Raw genomic sequence first — 20702 nt, 5'->3', positions numbered from 1 at the left:
TATGTATCAGTATTCTTTATTATTGAATATTCACCTCTACAGCAGATGAAATATTGTTTTCTGAACAATCTGTGACTTATTTCCTTTTCATCCTAAACACTCATGTAAATCTAAAGATAGCATTTTTTCTTGTATGTATGTGTGTGTGTGTCTATATATATATATATATACACATACATATATATACATATAGTATATGTATATGCATATATAGGCCAGCCAAATGGCCTGTGGGATTTCAGTTCCCTGACTAGAGATCACACCAGTGCCCTTTGAATTGGAAGCTTGGAGTCCCTAGACAACCAGGGAAGCCCCCTAATGTTAGCATTTTGTTTTTAGAATCTTTAAGAAAACCAAAAAGTCTAGGACCTTAAGTCTGATGTATTTTAGGTCTTGTACACAATGTTGTTGTTGTTGTTTAGTCAGTAAGTCATGTCCCACTCTTTTGCGATCACATGGACTGCAGCCCACCAGGCCCCTCTGTCTGTGGGATTTCCCAGCAAGAATTCTGGAGTGGGTTGCCATTTCCCTCTCCAGGCAGTCTTCCTGATCTAGGGATCAAACCCATGTCTCCTGCACTGGCAAGCAGATGCTTTACCACTTAGCCACCTGGGAAAGTAGGCACTCAATAAACACTGACTAAAGAATGAACGAATCAATTCCAACCACCTAAACTGGGGAACCCAGCCCATAGTCACAAAGCCTCTACCTTAGGGAATATTCCAGATGGAATTCAAGACAAAAGTCTCCAAAACTAGGCTCAGATATACCTCCTTTCATGATTCTGCTTAATTATGAGTTTGAATCCCAGAAAAATTGTCTTAAGATTTCCAAAAGATCAAGGTAGAATTGCTTAGGCACAGGTCCAAGATTACAGATGTGACTGGATCTCCAGAAGAAGTAGCTTGGACCTTCTTTGCCTAAAAGAAAGCCCTTGGAGTTTCTCTAAATCCCCTCCAGAGGCCACCCCTGAGTGGGTGACCCCAGAGTCACTTTCCAGAGTCTCTGGGTATACCTCAAAACAAAGTTTTTAATTAAAAGCAATGCATTCAGGAACTCTCTGGAAGTTCAATGGTTAGGACTCTGCACTTTTACTACCATGGCTGGGGTTCAATCCTTGGTGGTGGAACTAAGATCCAACAAGCTGCATGGTATGGCCAAAAGAAAAAGCAATGCATTAAAAGATCATCGGGCTCTCCCCTCTGACCCCTATTGCCACTGTTGCTGGTATAGTCATGTCCAGGTGGGAAGCCTGCCCACCTAGTCTGAGACACACCTCATAACCCAGTGGAAGGAACCACTCAGATGAGGAGCAGAAGGAAGAAGACAACCATGGCTATGTGGGTAGGGGGTGAGCTCCCTGCGTTTACCAAGGAGCTTAGATCAAAATCACCATGCCATACAAACACTGATGAATAACTTCACACAACACCAAGTTCTTCACACAGCGAATCATTAGCCTTTATGCATCATGGGTGAGAAGCTGAAAGAAGGCAGAGACATCTATCTGTACACACTGAAGTTTGCCTACAGAAAGCCCAACACCTGTCTGCATTAGATGCTCAATAAATACGTAGAACCTGAGTGAACGGCAATGGATAAGGGTGGGTTTCATTCCTGCATGGAGTTCACTAGCTGTGTGAGGCATCTTTTCAGGTACAAAATAGGGATAATAACTGTATCTTAGTTGGTACCTATGAAAAATATGAGTTAATATGGGAAATGCACTTAGAACAGGACCTGGCACATAGTATTATTATCCATCATCATCATTGGTGTTATTATTACACCTCTAATTCCTGGGGTAGGACCCAACTTCTAGGATTTCATGTGGCGCTCACTGCCCTGTGGGGACAGTCACACCTACAATGTTATCCTCCTTCTGTGAAGAAGGAAGAGAAAGCTCGCAGATCAAAAAAGTGAATTCTGCAAAAGTCCTAATGCCTTGCAATGTTTAAAAAGATCCTCCAGAGTGAGAAACTTATAACCACTCCTGTCCTTCAGTATTGTTTTTAAAGTTAAATCCAAGTTACTACCCAAGGTCCATTGGTATTCATCATAAAAAATAACTTCCTGAGCTATACAGCAAATTCCCGTTGGCTGTCTATTTTATATATGGTAATGTAAGTTTCCATATTACTCTTTCCATACAGCTCACCCTCTCCTCCCCTCTCCCCATGTCCATAAGTCTATTCTCTATGTCTGTTTCTCCACTGTTGCCCTATAAATAAATTCTTCAGTAACATTTTTCTAGATTCTGTATACATGTGTTAGAATATGACATTTATCTTTCTCTTTCTGACTCACTTCACTCTGTATTTTAGGTTCTAGGTTCATCCATCTCATTAGAACTAGGGGTGGGATGGGGAGAGAGATGGGAGGGAGTTCCAAAAGGGAAGGGATATATGTATACCTATGGCTGATTCATGCTGAGGTTTGACAGAAAACAGCAAAATTCTGTAGAGCAATTATCCTTCAGTAAAAAATAAATTTTTTTAAAAAGACAAAAAAAAAAAAAAAAAAACACTTCCACACAATGGCATAATTTGCACAAAATGCCATCAGGGCCATTTTGACAGGAACAAGGAGATCCCTAATGTTGCTAATTGTTCATTGGGCTTGACCCCAAACATGATTCAGCTAACTGCTATATTGGGTTTCCAATCTCCACACGTGCTGCCCCTATGGTCATCCTCTGGGGGTTTCCGGGTACTTTGGATGGCCCGGGTGCCTGGGTGTGTGCATCTTGATCACTATGGAGGGCTGTGTGAGTGAATCAGGAACTGGAGCATCTTAAAACGAAACAGCTGCGGCAGGAGTGGTCCAGGCTTGGGTGCAACACGATAGCTGCTATTAAACTCCACTTTGAGCTTCTCTTGGCTTTGATGATTTCTTTCTTCCTCTCCAAAGTTTATCATTCTTTTCCTGACCCCAAGTCAAGCTCATAAAAGCCCAATTTTTGTTTTGGCTCGTATTAAAGTTTTCGTTGTGTTGCTATTGGTTTCAGGAGTTTGCTTGTTTTCAATTTTTGTTCTGTTTTTCCTTTATCTATTTGATCTGGGAAAACTCTGAAGTGAGGTGGCCCAGACATTCTAAAGTCTCTTGAATAGAGGCAGAAGCTTTTGTTCCCTGCAGGGTGTTCACCTGTCTCACACAGCCATTGCCGCCTCCCCAATGCCACTTCCTCCTGGTAAGCAGCTGGAAATGTCCTTTTTTTTTTTTTCAGGCTTTATGGTACCAATCAATTTTCTTGGCATCTCTCATTCTAGGATGAACTAGTTGAGTTAAAATGATTCAATTTCAACATCCAACGATGGCATCCTTGAATAAAGTTTACTGTTTACCATTGTAGTAGAGTAAGTGCATAAATGCATTGTTAGAATTTTAAAAAATCATTTTCGTTCTGACAGTTAAAAACTGAATGCATGTTTAAGTTCCTCAGAAAAGATGTGTTATAGTAATACAGTGATAGAATTAGAGAGATTATCAAAAGGTCTCTTCCCTTGCCACCACTACCAGGGAAATCATTTAAATGAACTCCAAATATCATTCCCTCGATTAACATTCCTTAATCCCACCACTGTATTTTGCATAATCTTTTCTTAAGATGACAACTTATAAGGCATCACTTAAAGCCTACTTAATGATGCTGAGATGGAGCTGAGATTCAAGTCAGCCAACTATTGGGACTTTTTCCAGCTCCCAAAGACCACCTGGGATTCATCTCAATTCTCTGATTCTGTGTTTCAAATCAGCCACTCAAAGATACTATTTGCTGTCAGCAAGTCCCCTGATTTATTTAATCCTTCCCCAAAATGTGTCCTGAAATTCTCGCAATTTAACCCCTATTTGTCATGAAGGCAGCTCCTCTGCGGTGACTAAATCACTCTCCAGCATTGTCAGGTGTTAGCAGAGGCCCTGGGGCTGCGCTGGTGGCCTGGGAAAGCCAGACCAGCCCCCTGCAATACTGCTGTTACTTATATTCTCCACAAATCATCAATAGGCTTTTTGCTTTAGTTACAATCTCACTACTCCTCTCCAAAAGAAAGAGCATACAGGCATACTGCAAACATATAGTACTGTCAGAGACTCAGTTTATCTCTGTATTTCCCATTTTAAGAAGGATATTACTGGGACTTCCCTGGTGGTCCAGTGGATGCGATTCTGTACTCCCAATTCAGGGGACACAGGTTTCCATGTCTGGCTGGGGAACTAAGATCCCACTTGCCACAACTAAGCAGGCATGCTGCAATGAAGACCGAGCACAGCCAAAATTAATCACATTTTTGTAAAGGACATTGCTAATTCCATCTATAGGATGCACACATTGTTTTCCAGATTACATAGTACAGAATGGGAAACTACGGGGTCAAATATTAATAGAAGAAGGGAAAAAAGAAAAATAAGTAGAAAAGAAAAAAGCAGGGTAATAAAAACTCTTCTCTGACTTAAAAATAGATTGACACAATCAGTCTCATTTCATCCTCTAACGTGCAAATCCCAACAGATTTAAAAAAAAAAAAAAAAAAAAACCATGGTTTACAAAGGAGAAGTCCCATGACAAAAGAGATGGCATCTTTTGCTCCCCCTAACACAGCAGTAAGGATGCATTACAGTCAGTAATACAAATCAAAGGGAATAGGTGTCACATTGTCATACCTCACAGCTCAATCTTCCTCAATTTGCAGGTGATCCAGAAGGCATGGGATTGAATTCACTGAAGGCAGCCCACTTTTTAACTTTATTTTATTCCCTCCACTCCTACCATTCCTTAACCCCTAGTTACCACAAATCTTGTCTCCATTTCTATAATTTTGCCACTTAAAAATGTAATATAAATGGAACCAGACAGTATGTAACAACTTGGGGTTGACTTTTTCATCCTGCATAATTCTTAGGAGGTGAATTTCAGTTGTTGAGGTGATCAATAATTTATTCCTTTATATTGCTGAGTAGTATTTCACAGTATGCTTCCCAGGTGGTGCTAATAGTAAAGAACTCACCTGCAAATGCAGGAGATATAAGAGATGTGGGTTTGATCCCTGGGTCGGGAAGATCCCCTGAAGGAAGGCATAGCAACCCACTTCAGTATTCTTGCCCGGAGAATTCCACAGACAGAGGAGTCTGGCAGGCTACAGTCCATAGGGTCAGAAGGAATCAGACACGACTGAAGTGACTTAACACACACGCATGCATTCCACGGTATAGATGTACTATGATTAACAGCACATGCTTGACTGTTAACAAAATGGTGAACCATTCAAGTGTCCTTTGAAGGTCCTCTGAGTTTCCAGTTTGGAGCTAGTGTGAATAAAGCTGCAATAAACATTCATGCACAGGTTTCTATGTGAACCTAAGTCTTCACTGAGCTGGGATACATGTGCAGAAGTGCAATTGCTGAGTCATACAGTAGTTACATGTTTACTTTTTATTAAAAGAAATGGCCGAACTGTCTTCCTTTGGCCGTCCCACTTTTCTCCCCACAAGCAGTGTAAGAGTGATCCAGTTTCTCTGCATCTTCATTCACATGTGGTATTGTCATAGTTTATTTTTAGCCAAAGCCAGAGATCCAGTTTAGGGCAAACACTGCTGGCAAGTCTTCCAAATTTAACATATTTTGTTATTTTTACATTACAAGGGATTGAATATATTTATATTTGGCATATATATGTTACATATATCTATATATATGCATATATACTAACATCAGCTTACTTTTGTTTAAACTCTACAACTTAAGAGCTGTGCACGTTAGACAAATTACTTAACCTCTCTGGACCTCAATTTCCTGATATGTAAAAACTAACTCTTCCAAGTAAAGAATTATATTAAAGTAATAATGTGTATAGAGAGCATAGGAAAGGGGCTTCCCTGGTGGCTCAGTTGGTACAGAATTCATCTGCAATGCAGGAGATGCGGTTTGATCCCTGGATCAGGAAGAACCCTGGAGGAGGGCATGGCAACCCACTCCAGTGGTCTTGCCTGGAGAATCCCATGAACAGAGGAACAGAATCAGACCTACCTTACCTGCCTTCCAGAGGTACTGAGTTCAAATGAAAGGGCTTCCTTGGTGGCTCAGACAGTGAAGAATCCACCTGCAATGAGGGAGACCTGGGTTTGATCTCTGGGTTGGGAAGAGAGTTCAAATGAAAGAATGTAAAAGCAACTCGTAACATGTTGATGTGGCTAGTAGAGGAAGGCAAGTTATAGAAAACAAAGTCCAGGGCACCAAAGGGTCTCATTCATTCTGCCATCAGACATCAAGGTAGAAAAATGGCAGGAGACGGTGATGCCCCAGAGAAGGGGGTGCAAGAGGACCAGAGTACAAATTCCCTTTGTATTTGTTTTCATATAAACAATCAGAAATGAGTTAACCCACAGCCTCACTCGGTCCACATCCACAGTTGCCCGAGGCACCCAGGGATGGGGGAGATCTCAAAGGCAAAGCGGCTGAGAGTGCCCCCACTGTAACACAGAAGAACAAATCTGACTCCATATTGGGTCTGCTTCTTTTACTTTAACATTGGTATCCTATTGCTTTTGCCTACAAGTCAATCACTAAAGGAATGTTGCCTATAGTCAAAAGATACTGGATAGCCATCCTCAAGGCTCTGATCTTTAAAGGTGTAACACTTGCCCCCTCCTATAGAGATAAGAAGTTGCAGAACAGAGAATAACATTTGCCTTGTTGAAGGTTTATAGGAACATTATGACCAGACCTAGGAGGACAGTTGAGGAACAAAGGATTCCAGCACCAGAAGTCTGCAACAGCCAGTCAAACACCCCTTCCCTTTTAGTTAAAGAAGCCTGAATTCTAACTCAGGTAAGACGGCTCTTTGGGACACTAGTCCAAATTTCTGTCTGCTAATGTACCAAATAAAGTCACTATTCTTTACCCCAACAACTCATCTCTCAATTTATTGTTCTGTCCTGTGGTGAGCAATATGGGCTTGGACTCAGTAACACCACCACAAGCTCACAAGGACTAAGATAGGTTATGGTTTATCTGGCTCAGCTGGGTAGAAGCAGATTATATAATCCAGTTTTAACTAAACTAAACTTCAACAAAGGGCTTTAAAAGATTCCTACAAGGAATCTTACATTGAAGATAATTCAAAGTACATAGGCATAAAACATCAAGGAAAAAATGAGAGAATTGATACTGTTCTTTCTTTCTGTTAAGCACTTCAGTCCTAAAGCTATGAAACAAGGCAAGCACAGACAACATGAATCCAACAGTAAATCACCAAGACTATTTAAAATGTGGATTTTCAACCACAGCTGTAAGGTTCAAGCTCACCTTAAAATATTTAAACCTATTGTTTACTTTATCTTGCTCCTTTTTAGTTTAGCTTTTGTAAGAGAAGACTGTGCTCAGTTTTGTCCGACTCTTTCTCGACCCTGTGGACTATAGCCTGCCAGGTTCCTCTGGCCATGGGATTTCCCAGGCAAGAATACTGAAGTGGGTTGCCATTTCCTTCTCCAGGGGATCTTCCCAACCCAGAGATCGAACCCGCATCTCCTGTGTCTCCTACACTGGTAAGCTGATTCTTTACCACTGAGCTAAGTGGGAAACCCTTAGCTTTTGTATGGGTTTATAATGTACATATGATGTCAGTAAAGTAGTACAGATACATGATTTGCCAATAAATATACTCTACATGTTTTATTCTTGGGGTGCACAACTAAAATAGTCAGGAGACCATTGAGTTAGGGTATCTGACTTCCTCAGGGTGTCGTTTCCCCCAGTTTAGACAGCAGCAGACCACGTGGCCAAGATGGCGTTAAGGTAGATCTCCTCTGTTAGTTTGGCAGGTTGCTCTCGCTATGACCACCTCCCCATACCTTTCTAGAGCCTCTAAAGACAGACAAAAGTCTTCACTTCACCCTGTCAACCTTGAGGTCTGGAAGCCAGTGCAGACTCCTCACACAAATCTCTGTGAAGTCCATGGGCTGTCAACACTCCCACAGCCCATGACTTTTAGGAAGGTACTTGGCATGCCACTCTTTTATGTTGTACGGCTTTACCTCGTGTTTATTAAGCACTTACTGTATGCCAGACCCTCAATTAAGAGCCTCATGTAATAATCTCACCACAAGTTCATCATGACCTTGTGATAGACTCTACAATAATTATCCACCTTGTACAGATGGGATAACTGAAGCTAATAATGGTTCACTAATTTTCTCAAGATCACATACTGATAGCTGCTCTAGTCAATATGCAATTTTGTGCCTCCAGGGACTTACCTGGTAGTCCAGTGGTTAAGACTCTGAGCTTTAAGCACAAGGGGCATGGGTTCAATCCCTGGTGGGGAATCTAAGATCCCACATGCTGGGGGATATGGCCAAAAATTTTTTAAAAAAAGGTCCTGTCTCCAACTCCAGAGACTCACTGTTAATCACTATATTATGCTACCTTACATGCATAATAATAGTTTTTATTTGTATGTATTATTAATAATATTTCTTTACAACGTACTCAAACTTAATTTCTAACACTTGTCTCATTCCAAATGTGACTTTGCTTCATCCCGGGATCAAATATTTACTGGAGTACTTCACTGACCTTGTAATAAACCAAATAAATTGGAATTATATTTATAGGAGCTATTTTTATAAACAGATTTTGAAAGTTTTATCTTATCAATCCTTGAAAAAAGACTGCTGTAAATAACATGAAGCAGGGTATAAACAATAATATGATAAAATAAATATGGCTTCCTATTTGCCCAGATATATCTGAGATTATAAGTTAAACCCCTAGAATTCAAGGCAATGAGAAAAATTCAGGGTGTGATCTAGTTATTTCCACATATTCAGATAGTTCCTGCCTGTGTACATTAATAGGATACTTGAGTTCTCTGATGTTCTCTTTTTGTGATTTTAAAAACACTACATTTACAAAGCATAGTCCATACCACATGGACTCAAATGCTATTTTCTTAATGTAGCTACTTTATCCCTGATAAACCATCATATTTATCCTTATAAACACTTCATTAAACATCACTCTATCTGAAAAATGAAAAATTCAGCAAAGAAAAAGCACTTCAACAGCCCACATATAATTTATATTTGTAATAAAGCAAAAATAACCACTTGATTAGATTCTATAATTTTATTGCTGACATCATCTTGAACAGCAAAAGATACAGAGAACTTAACAATGTTTGGAAAAGCAGAAAGAGTTACTGGGAATGTAAGGAGGCAGTTTCTTGCTTTTTTATCTCAGATTAATAACAGTCAAAGATGCCTGGTTTCTTCCTGGAAAAGGTTTTTTTTTTTTTTTTCACCTTTTTCTCCATAAGTGGGAATTTATGGAAATCATCTCATGGATATACTTTATTACTCCAGTTTAACACCAATTTGGGGGGGGGGGGATGCTTTTTGACACCAGTTGTGACAAAATGCATTCATTTAGGGGAAAAAAAACTAGGACAGTGAGTTAAAGATCCTTATAGTTTAACCCAATATTAAAAATTAAAGTAGTGGGGCCTCCCTTGGTGGCCTAGTAGTTAAGACTTCACCTTCCAATACAGGGGTGGAGGGTTTGGACAGGTAGCTAAGACCCCATAAGCCTCTTGGCCACAAAACCAAAACATAAAGCAGAAACAATTGTAACAAAATCAATAAAGACTTTAGAAATGGTCCACATTCCAAAAAAAAAAAAAAAAATCAAGATAGCTAGAATTTTCTATACCGAGAATTTACCTCCATTCCTTGATGGGGGCTTCTTCACTCAGTGAAAAATCTTAGAAATCACTGATTTGAAAAACCAAAAACAAAACCCAACCTCTTTGGTTATGTGGATGCAACTTATGCCTTTTCTGTTTATAGAGAAAGCCAGACCTTGCCAAAGGAAACTTTTCTTTTTCAGATTTTATGTTTCTGCATTCCTCCTGTCTTGTCTTTTGTATCTCTCTTTAAGCCATCACTTCATAACTGTCATGAGAAAAAGCACTCACTCATTTTCTCTGATTTTACATCTTCATAGAATTTTTTTTTTAGATGGACCACAGCCATCTTATAGGAAAACTCCATTTTCTGGTGGGGTCTGCAAAGGGTAGAATCTGAAGGTCCAGCGCGCTGTCTGTCTGTCACCCAGCACAAGGAGGGACTCGTGTTACCTACAAAGGTAGTAGGAAAGTGCTCCCAGCTGAAAGTATTTATCCAATTCCAATTGTTGTTTGGAAGTCTAAAATACGAAGGGTAGTACTGTTCCAGGAGCTACTGTTTAAAACAATGCAATGCCTGTTTAGAGGCAAAAAGTCAGTATTTGAAAGTCTGAGTTGGTTTAAAAAATAATAACTATGCATCCAAAAAAGAATTCTTAAAGAAACATTTATATGCCAGGCACATGTTTTTTATTTTAATAACATTAGCTAAACTAAATAAATATGTAGAGTCTAATAATTATTCTCTATATTTTTATATTATCCTATTTTAGTGAGTTTGCAAAGAAGCTAATGAATAACAATGAAAGAAAAACATGTATCTGTCAGGACAAAGTTGCTTGTGGTTTGTAGGCAATGCAAAATGTTGTGTTGAAAAAAATGCTGTGTTAAAAAGTCATTGACAACTGCCCTGATTAAAAATGAAGTGAATGCATATCCCTGTAGGATAATGGCAGATAAAAAAGTAATCGTGTTCCCTGTACAATTATGTTCCCTGGCATTTATATAAGCATAATAATGCTTTCAGGGTATTTTCATAGTTGTTCACTTAATGTGGGATTAACATCAAAATCTTTATAATTATCTGAGATCACGAATTTGAAAGTGGAGTGGTAAAACATGTTAATGGTTAAAAGACGCTAGCAGTTTTAATACCAAACAGATTAACACACATGAAAGTAATATAATTTGTGCACTGAATAATATGTCAGACCAATTCTTCTGGTGAAGGAAGAATTCTTATGAAATGGTACCCTTTCTAGCTACTGCTTTGGGTTTCTTCTAGAAATACTAAAGCAATCTCAGATAGAAAATTGCATGAGATATGCACGTGGGTGCGCATAACTCATGGACTTGAAACATTATTCTGTGACTTTGCATCACACAATTTCATGAAACATTCATTTCTGAAGTTTCCTTTCAATAAAGTCGAGAACCAAAACATGACAATAGGAAATTAATTTTGAAGAAGGAAGGTGTGATTATAAACAACAACAACAAAAATAGAGCATAAAAGAGATTGTTAACTGGCAAGAACAGCTATGAATTTCTTTTATAACCACTCGCAAATAAATGTAGATTCTTATGCATTTTTAAATAATAAAGAAGCATATTTTAACAAGTACCTCAGAGTTTCATTAAACTATTTCTCAGCCTCAACTTTCTCAACCGGACAGGGGTAGGAAATGGGTAGTCATTCAGAAAGTAATATGAAGCTACGGATTAATTGCCTGGCATGCCCATCTTTCCAGAATCTCGGTGAAAATGGACTTCACAACCCAGACCTAATTATATTATAATCCCTGCTGCACTCAGCTACACGGGTTAGGATGGGATGTGAAACCTTGGAAACTATACTGAACGTGACAAACGCAGGTACCTCCCCCCCAACACAGAGAATGTGTATTAAAAGCCTGTATCTGTGTAACTTCAGCTGCGCCTGAATTGGGGGCAGGGGCGGGGGGGGGGGGTCCAGGAGTTAAATAATGTGGTTTCCACTTATGCAGAAAGAATCCATAAAAAAGAGATTTATTATCATATTTTCCTTTGGAAATGTAGTATTTGTTTTTGACTTTAAAAGGGCTCCTCGGTATAAAGCAGGGTAAATATTACAATTTTGTGAAACAGCAGCCAAGATTTAATTGTCTGTGAAATATCAGGCTTAGGACCTGATTCTAGTTAACTACTGTTCTGCTGAGACCAGCTCGGCTGGCCCGCTGTGTCCCAAAGCGCAGGTTGAAGAAGGGGTGGGCGGCCCCACGCCCCCGGGAGCACCGCCAAAGGCTTCGGAGCCTCATCCTCCAGCAGCCGAGCTAAAGTGACTTCGCGCACAAAATCAAATCAGAATAAGCAGCCAAGGAAAACGGGACCGAGCAGGCTAGCTAGAGAGAGAGAGAGGGAAATCCGGTAACCGCCTAGAAGTGCAGGAGGAAAACGGGATGGGATGCAAAAAAGTGGAGCGGAAAGGGGGAGAAAGGAAGCTGGGCAAGTGGACACACTGGACTCCACGTGTGCGCTGTCCGGCGCGTTAACACCGCGTGCACCCCAGCCGCTCCCCTGGGAAGGAGAAGCCCCAGAGCTCGGCCCTGCAGCCCCGGCCCCCTCCCCGCTTCCTCCTCGCCCCGCGCCGGCTCCGCCGGTCCTTCCTCCGCCGCCCGGTGCCGAGAGAAAGCGGGCGGCGGCCGATTTGCCCCGGTGGCACCGTAGCCAAAAGCCTGTCCGTAATTGCAAAGCAAACAAGGCTGAAATATTGGGTCGGTCTCAATCGTGACAAGATCTACGCTTTTGCCGCCAATTTGTTTGTGCAGCTCTATTTAAAGGCCCTTGATTGAGGAAATGTTGAAAATAGCGGGGAGGGTTCCCTAATGAGACCTAGGGAAAAAAGAGCTGGGGCGGGGGGAGGGGGGCGGGCGCGGGAGGGGGAGGGGTGCCTTTAACCCCTTCCTGCCCGCTTCAGGCAAAAGCCCTGGAGCCCAGAGAGGATAGGAGAGGGAGCAGGGATCCGTCCGGTCCCGCCCCGCGCGGCGACCTCCCCGGCGGCCGCGGCCTGAACTCCGCCCGCGCCCGCATCTCCCTCCTCCCCTCGGCCCCCGAGGCCCCGCGGCGCCCTCCGACAAAACCCCCGACTGGGGGTCCCGGCGGCTGAAAGAGAAGGCTAGACACTCAGGAGGCGGGAAGAGAAAACACACACACATATTTATTGCGCGCAGAAAAAGCCCATGTGTTCAGCGTCCAGCCCCGTGCGCGCCTCGGTCTCATTTAACTACGAGCGCATCCTCGCAGCCAGCTTCATTACCCCATTGCTCAGATGCGGACACCAAGGCTCAGAGAAAACCAGTCCTCGGGGAGCCTGCGCCCACCCGGCCAGGCTCTAGCTTGGCAGCTCAGGAGGTAGAGGGCCCAGGGGAGGCCAAGCCAGGCTGGTCCCCCTTTTCTCCATCCCACGCCGGCGTCGCGGAGCCCTTGGATGCTCGGTCCGTCCAAGCAGCTTTCTCCCCGCTTCTCCCGGGGACTTGATGATGAGGTCCGTTCCCTGCGAGACGATGTCCGCCTCCGGCACTAGCTCTGGTCGCTTTCAAAACAAAGAAAATTGCAATCCGATTGCCATTGGGATACGTGAAATTCATCCTTTACACAGCTGTTTAAGCACCCACTGGATTCAGTGGCTTGACTGGGTTTTCAGGGAACCCACAGTCACAGAAGGAGAAAGCTGTGTGCCAGGAGAGCTACCAGAGAGAAGCGGGGCGGGGTGGGGGGCGGACCAGAACAGAGTTCAGAAGAAGGGAGACGTGATTTGCTGGAGCAGAAAGGAGGGAAATCAAACCTGGGAAGGCTTCCTGGAGGAGGTGGCATTTATGCTTGGTCTAGAAGAAACCAGGAAGTGTGGATTCTTTAACATGGGAGAGAGAGAAGTTGTTTGCCAGCTCTGCTGGCAAGTCAAGGGGTGCCAGACCCACAGCTGGGGACAATGTGGGGGTCACCACCTGTTCATCCCTGGCTGCCCCTCTAACTTAGGGAATGTGAGTTGATGGAGTCCTGAGCCAAAGTTTCAGTCTCTTTTAGGATTGAAAATCTAGGGCTTGCAGGCGACACCAGAGGCAACACTTTGACCCTTCAGGAGGCCTGGACTTGGGCCAGCAGGGCCTGTTAGGGGCAGGCCCAGTAGGAACATGGCACTGGGGCACTCACCCCAGGGCTATTAGAGCCACACATTCCCAGCTTTTCCCGAGGGATCTGGTCAGAGATGTACCTTGGCTCTTCGGAAGTTTGTCTTTCTGGAGTCCCAGGCAGAGGTGGACTGGGAAAATGGAGACCCCGAGGGGCAGGGAGAACTGGTTTCGGTGGTACTTCTCCCAGAATGATCTGCGCTTTCTGTCAGCAAAACAAAAAAGTATCAGTCACAGGCGTCCAGTGGGGCTGCTCAGTGTGTTCCGAATGGAATTCTGCTTTTTCTGCTCGCAACCAATTCCTTCGTTTGAAGTTGGATGCTTTGCAAAGCAGAATGCAATTTCATTTTTTTTGTTCCTCGAGGTTTTGGCCTGTGTTGACTTAAGTGGGCACTCACACAAGTATTAAAAAGAAAAGCGTTCTCTTCTGGAAAATGGAACAAAGTCGCACCTCTCCAGTCACTCGGCAGATGTATAATCTGTAACAACAAATTTGCCTCCTTGTGCTGCGCATTTCCAGCAAGCACCCTGCCTTCTCTGTTTATGTTATAACTTTTCTGCCTGCAATTATTTTTATTTTAATTTTCTGTCACTTTAACAGAAACCAGAGCCTTCTCCTTTAATGTTTTGTACACAACATGTTCATTTGGATAAGATGTTCTTTTCTATCCTCTTTTAGCTTGCTTTTCCTAGTGTGGCGTTCTGTATCAGGAGTTTCTAATATTTCTCCTTCTCTCTCTCTTTTTTTTTAAAAGAACTTGTCCCTGTCTTGCTTTATTTGTTTGTGTGAAATTTAGTTTGAAAGGAGATCAGAGAGAGCAGGAGGGGTTTGTAATAGGAGAATGACCGAATGACCCAAAGGCTGATTATCTGTCATTAACTGGAGACTCGGTGTACCCAAATTACCAGGGAGACCTCAGTCTGCTGGATCCAAAAAGGCAAGCATGGAATGCAGAGCTGAACAGGCTCGTGGCATTGCAAGGGAAGACACTCTGCCCACACATTTTCTTAAGGAGGCTTCCTTCAAACCACAGCTCAGCTTCAGTGGACAAGTGTTTTAGATTCTGACATGTTGTACACTGGTATTTAAAAAAAAAAAGAAAAACACTGCTGAAAGACTACCTTCAACGTTTTCTATCGCCAACTTTTTCTGTGTCATTTCATTAGGAGCAAAATTGCAGTTAATTGTCTAAGCTCCAGAGAATATTGAGAAATCAAGCCAAGCTGCTTTTGATCTGCTAAACCCAAGTCTTGTAAAAATCGAGGTTTGCCATTAATATTGACGATAAAATGGTTTCTTTTTGTTAACCTGAAACTCAGCCATCGTGGTGAGCCCTCGCCTAGAAGCAAAGGCCCTGGAAGAAAGTAGCAAGGGTTTGGAAGAAACTGCCAGAAATCTCTTTATGAACTTGCAAAGGAGGCTTCAGAACAGGACTTCCTAGGAATGCAAGCCACACTGCAGTTAGCACTGGGAATGCACTGGGGCTGCTAACAGATCCTTCAGTCACATAAAGTGGTTTGTCCAAAGCCCCGCATGTTAAGCTGCCATTTGCTTTCAAATTTTATTCTGAACCCCAGACTGTCTGGCAGACTAGCTAAAGTCTATTCTTTACCATTCCCTTCAAGCGTGTATGCAAAATTACAATTACTTCCTCTTCTGAATGTCGACAGCTTTCCTCCCGGCTTGGAAGAATATATTGCTTGTATGTGTAGGTGATGTGATTGAAACAAGAATGTGAATGAGCAGTTAACATAAATCCTGTGCGGTGTATTTTCTTACATCACTTTTGCTCTCACCTCCATCTCTATTTAACTACAGACTAGCAAAGATCAAATTTGTCGTACTTCTTTGGATCACCGTAATTTCATTAATAACACTTCCCACTTATACATCACGCAGCCTGGAGGGAGGCCCCTTCACGTGCATTATCTTTTGTTCCCTTCAGTCTGAGTAAGGAATTTAGCTTTACAGACAAACGTGGGCCAGTGCGGGTACCCAGCAAAGGACTGAGTTCCCCCGATCAATAAAGACCCTCCAGAGCAGCAGCACACTTGCCAGTTCATATGAAGATCTAATCAGAGATTATTTGGAAAAGATGCAATTCCCACTGTCTGTAATAGTGGACATTCAGACGTTTCCTGTACAGTGTCCACCTTAAGTATTGTACAAAATGTTATGTGTCAATTATATATCAATTAAAAATATTTTTCTTAAAGAATCTGACATAAGGATGAAACAGTATCTTACTCTTCATCACTTTCAGCTTGTGACACCAAAAAACCTTATAAATCCAAGCATTGCTGGCAAACAAATTAGTAAGGAGGGAAAGAGAGAAGGGGGAGGAGGTAAAGAGGAAAAGGGAGGGAGAGAGGAAAGAGAGAGAGAAGGGCTAAATGTGGGGGGATTTACAAACACCCAGCAAGTTCTGTTTCCTAACCAACGTGGAGCCGTGAGCCCCACCACAGTCGCTGCTGCAGCAGCCCCTCCCGCCCAGTCTCCACAGCTCAGCTCTCTGCTCCAACGAGAAAGAGGGGGATGAGGGCACCCTCACCAGATACCCCCACCCCCACCCCAAAACCCAACAAGAAAACACTCAGAAGAAATGGAAGCTCAAAAGAGCCAAGGGCAGCCCTTCCTGCCCTTCGTTTCTGAAACAGACAGGAGCCTGAGCAAAGTTGATTCCACTTCAGAAATGTGTCCTAGAAGCACCACCACGTTTCTGGGCCCACTGTCACTTGGCAAAAGGTAAACAAGAAGGTGGGGACTACAAACCCCTCCCTGTTAGAGGGGGACTCTTGCCCACCACTTGGACAATGCCCCTTGTTCTAGATTGTCCTAGCGGTTCTGGGGCTAAGTGGCGAGTATGCACCATGACTCAACCACACCCTTGAAGGAACAGAAATGCAAAGCAGTCAGGGTGTCAGAAGAAGCACCACCCTTGGACAGGTGAGGCCGGGGTGACACCTTCAAGAATACATTGCTTTTTCTCCCACCTTCTGGGTTGGATGTTCTTTCTGGGGTTCTTGGCATGTTCTGGGGTTCCCCTCCCACAAGAGCATTATAGAGATTAACAGGAATGCCCAGAGTCACTTCTACTATGTCGGTTAGGAAAATAAGGTAAAACGAGACTTGAAAAACGCTGAGGGGAATTGAGCCATAATTCCCGTAAACATAAAATGTGTGTTTATGGCCCTCCGGCCTGGTTCTTTTCAGGTCCAGTTTATTTTGAGTTCTCATGAGCAAAACACAAGATACAAACTGCCCTTGCCTTTGAAATAATAAATACCTCGAAAAGATCTGTATTTTCCCTTAAAACAGACTGAAGTTTTTAAGAAAATATTTAGTTTAAAGCAGATTGATTTTTAAAGTAATATCTCACAAACCCAGAATGTTTGCCAGGGCATGAGTGCCTCGCCCCAACCCGGTGCCCTTGGACCCTTTTCCAGGCAAGGGGGTGGGAGGGAGGAGGAAAGAGACAAGAGACACAGACCCAAAATAAATGCTGGACCCCAGTTCTGTCTGCTTAGCTGAAGAAGGCAGTTGTGATGTGCAGCACGGTGGGTATATCATCAGTTACAAGGATCTCAAACATTCCCCCAAAACCAGGGCTGTCCCCCCAACCGATGAATTGGTCTCCCCACCTGGAAAAGACTGGCTGCAGCTCAGCTCAGGGCCTCAGAGGAGGGGAAGTGGTTAGCACACCCTAACCTTTGCAGGATTCCTCCTGCAGGCAACCCAGGCAGCCCCAAGCCAGCAACTTCTCAGCTGCTCAGGGGCCCCTGGAGTAGTGTGCCCTTTCCCAGAGCAGAACACCAGAGGCCACCATAGAATACCCCAGCATGGGGTCTGGACCATGAAACTAGGAACCTCTGCCTCCTACCTGTCTTTTCCCTCTTCCCTGTCCATCACCACCACTACCATCACCTCCATCACTAGTGCCCCAGAAGGCACAAGGCATTAAACTGGGGGCACACCTGATATGGCCTCTTTGCCTCACAGCTTTCCAGGGCAGCAGAGTAACATAGCAGCGCACCAGAGCGGCAGCAAAAAGTCCCAAAGGGAGACGAAGAGAAAAAAGTGGACTCGGACTCGGTTGGTTGTACATTCAGAGTGGAACTCAACCACTTTGGGACCCTAGAATTCTCCCACTTGTCACCTGCTTCCAGGGCCATAAGCCTCTGCATTTTGGCTGAGATTCATGAAGTCCTGGACCCTTGGATCACATTAATTAACTGATAATGACACTGTCAGTGAGGACCGAGGTTCAGATTAGCATCTTTTACGACTTTTTTTTCTGTCCCACGTTGTCCATCTCTTTTATCACTTGCCAGGCTCTCCGGGACCATGAGGGGTTTGTCTATTTTTTGTTTGTTTGTTTCGATTAAAAGGACACAAGAAAGGCTAGAAGTGGCGAGTCCAGATGCCTTTGCCACGGAGGCCACTCATCCCTGGAAGACACCGCATCTCAGTCCCCAGCTCAGCCCTCTGCCTGACCTCTTCCACCTCCTTTCCATTTCCCAAACTCCCTCTGGCCGGAAAGCCTATGTTTTTTATCTGGGTGCAATCACCTTACTTTTGTCTATGTGCTCTCAAGGCCTAGATGTGTTTTTATAAACAGACTTCTTTATTTTAATGTATCAAATGTCAGAGGATTGAACTACCAGTATATACACATTCAGGGTTTACCTTTCTGGTGAAAATGCAGACCAAACCCTGACCACACTGCCCATACTCTTTCCCTGAAGAACAAGGTCTTTAAAAGACTCTCCTTGTGCTCCAAACTGCAGACCCGCTTAAGGTGGAAGTTCGAAGCTCTAGGAGGCTTTTTGTTCTGAGCCCAAAGGGCCCAGCATATGTGGTTTCAGCTACTCCCCACCCCTATTCTCAGCTTCAAGACCTCTGCTGGGGGCATCCCAGGAAACTGACCCTTTGCTGATGGGCCCTCATGGTGACTCTCAGCCAGCTTTCTACGACCCCCTCTGGGTTCCTTTCCTTCTACAGCCCAGCCACCTAAAACATGTTTGTCAAAGCTGTGCCCAGGGCTCTGGGGTTAGTGGCTGGCAACCGCCCCAGTCCGGGGCAGCAGAGGAGCTGGGTATCCCCAAACCCTGCCTCCCCAAGCCTGTACCCAGCAAAAAGTGGGCAGCATGCAAGCAAAGGACTGTCCTCACCGAGTCCTTGGAACGGGACTCTGCAGCCTGGGGCCTGACTCTGCCTGCCTGCCTCCCTGGGAGGAAGCCCAAGGTGGGGTGCTTGGTCTCCCCCGGCAGAGCCTCGCAAGGCCCAGCAGCGAGTCCCAGGCCTCAGCGGCCCGTGCTGGCGCAGGCACACCCCGCGTGGGCTCCCTCTAATTTACGGCCCTTGGGCTCCTGTTGACACTCTTTTCCACACCGACCCTTCGGGCGGAATCTTCAGCTCCACATCAGCCTCGGCCAAGGCTGCCGGCCAACCCCCTAGGCTCATTTCAGCTCCTGCCACCGTCCACCCCAGTCCCCAGCCCCCAACCTCTTCTCAAACGGCTCAAGCCACTCGGGCGCCGCGGTCCCGGTGCCCTGCGGCCCGGTGACTTACAAGTGGAGATCCATTTTCCGTTCTAATGTGTTCAAGATCACCAAGGCCAGCAGTCTAAACATCCACGAGCCGTCCTCCCGGCCTGCCTCTTAAACTGGTGTTTAATGGTTCCCCTCCGATAACTAAACCTGCTTCCCACACATGCCCGCTTTTATGGGAGAGGTAGGAATGCGGAGATGTATTTATATATGTTTGTTCATAAAAACTGAAAAATAAGCTCTGAACACGCTGTAAAAAATATTCAGTTACTTACCAGACAGGCTAGTTAAACCTGGGGAACACCGATACCGGCCACACAACAAATTCGGGGAATCGAGGTGCCCTGCGCTTTGAAACCGCCCAAGGTCTGCGCTAGGGCTGGCGTCCCTGCAGAACATCGAAATGAGGGTATTTACAATCTTGACCGTTGTCCCGGGGTCTTCACCACGATTTCCAAAAGTAGTCAATATAACACAAGCTCCCCAAGAGGGCCCTGGCCTGGGTAACGAGGTGGGTAAGTCTAGCGACGCAGAGACGCGCGTTTCCAGTCTGTGCCCAGGTCAAAGCCGCAGCCTTGCCCTGCGCCCCGCGCCCGCCTCGGCCGGCCGGAGACGCGCCTCCGGGGGGGTGGTTGGGAGGGGGCCGCCGCCCGCCGCCTCTCTCCCGCCCAGCAAAGAACTGCGCCTGCTGCTCTGCTCTTGCCTGTTACCTACAAAACACTTCGAAAAGCAATATCTGCTTCCTTTTTTTAACCAGAAAAGAAAGCAGAGAAATACCGTACCTGGTTTAAGATTCTTCAGTATTTGAGACCTGGGGGGAAAATATTTTAATAGTGAAGCATCTGTTAAACACTTGCATTAACCTCCGGCTGATAAAAAAGTTTTTTTAACCCTGCCCCCCCCCCCTTCGTTTTAATTATCTTCTGGTTATGAAGGGGCAGCCAATCCTGGACGAGGACCTCGGCAATTAGCAACAAGAACATCAAAAAGTTTTATTGCGGAGAGCGCGAGGCGCCGCCCCCGCCGCCCCGGGATTGGCGTGAGGAGCCTCTGACGACATATATTAACCCGAGCGGCCCTAAAGATGTGGCTGTACATGGAGATCTTGCTGGGAAAATCCGCTTCCTCCCCTCACGGCGTCCAGCCCCGGAGAACCACCACCACCGCCACCGCCGCCGCCGCCGCCGCCCGGGAGCTCCCACGGCCGCCGCGCAGAGCCCTCCGCGCCGCAGCCGCCGCCTTCGCGCTCCAGGGGCCTACAGGGCCCAGATCCTTCCCCGGAAAGGAGAGGATCTGAGAAAATGGATGC

The sequence above is a fragment of the Dama dama genome, chromosome 29 (genome assembly GCF_033118175.1).
Source record: "Dama dama isolate Ldn47 chromosome 29, ASM3311817v1, whole genome shotgun sequence".
NCBI lineage: Eukaryota > Metazoa > Chordata > Mammalia > Artiodactyla > Cervidae > Dama > Dama dama.
Note: the sequence above shows the minus strand (reverse complement) of the source record.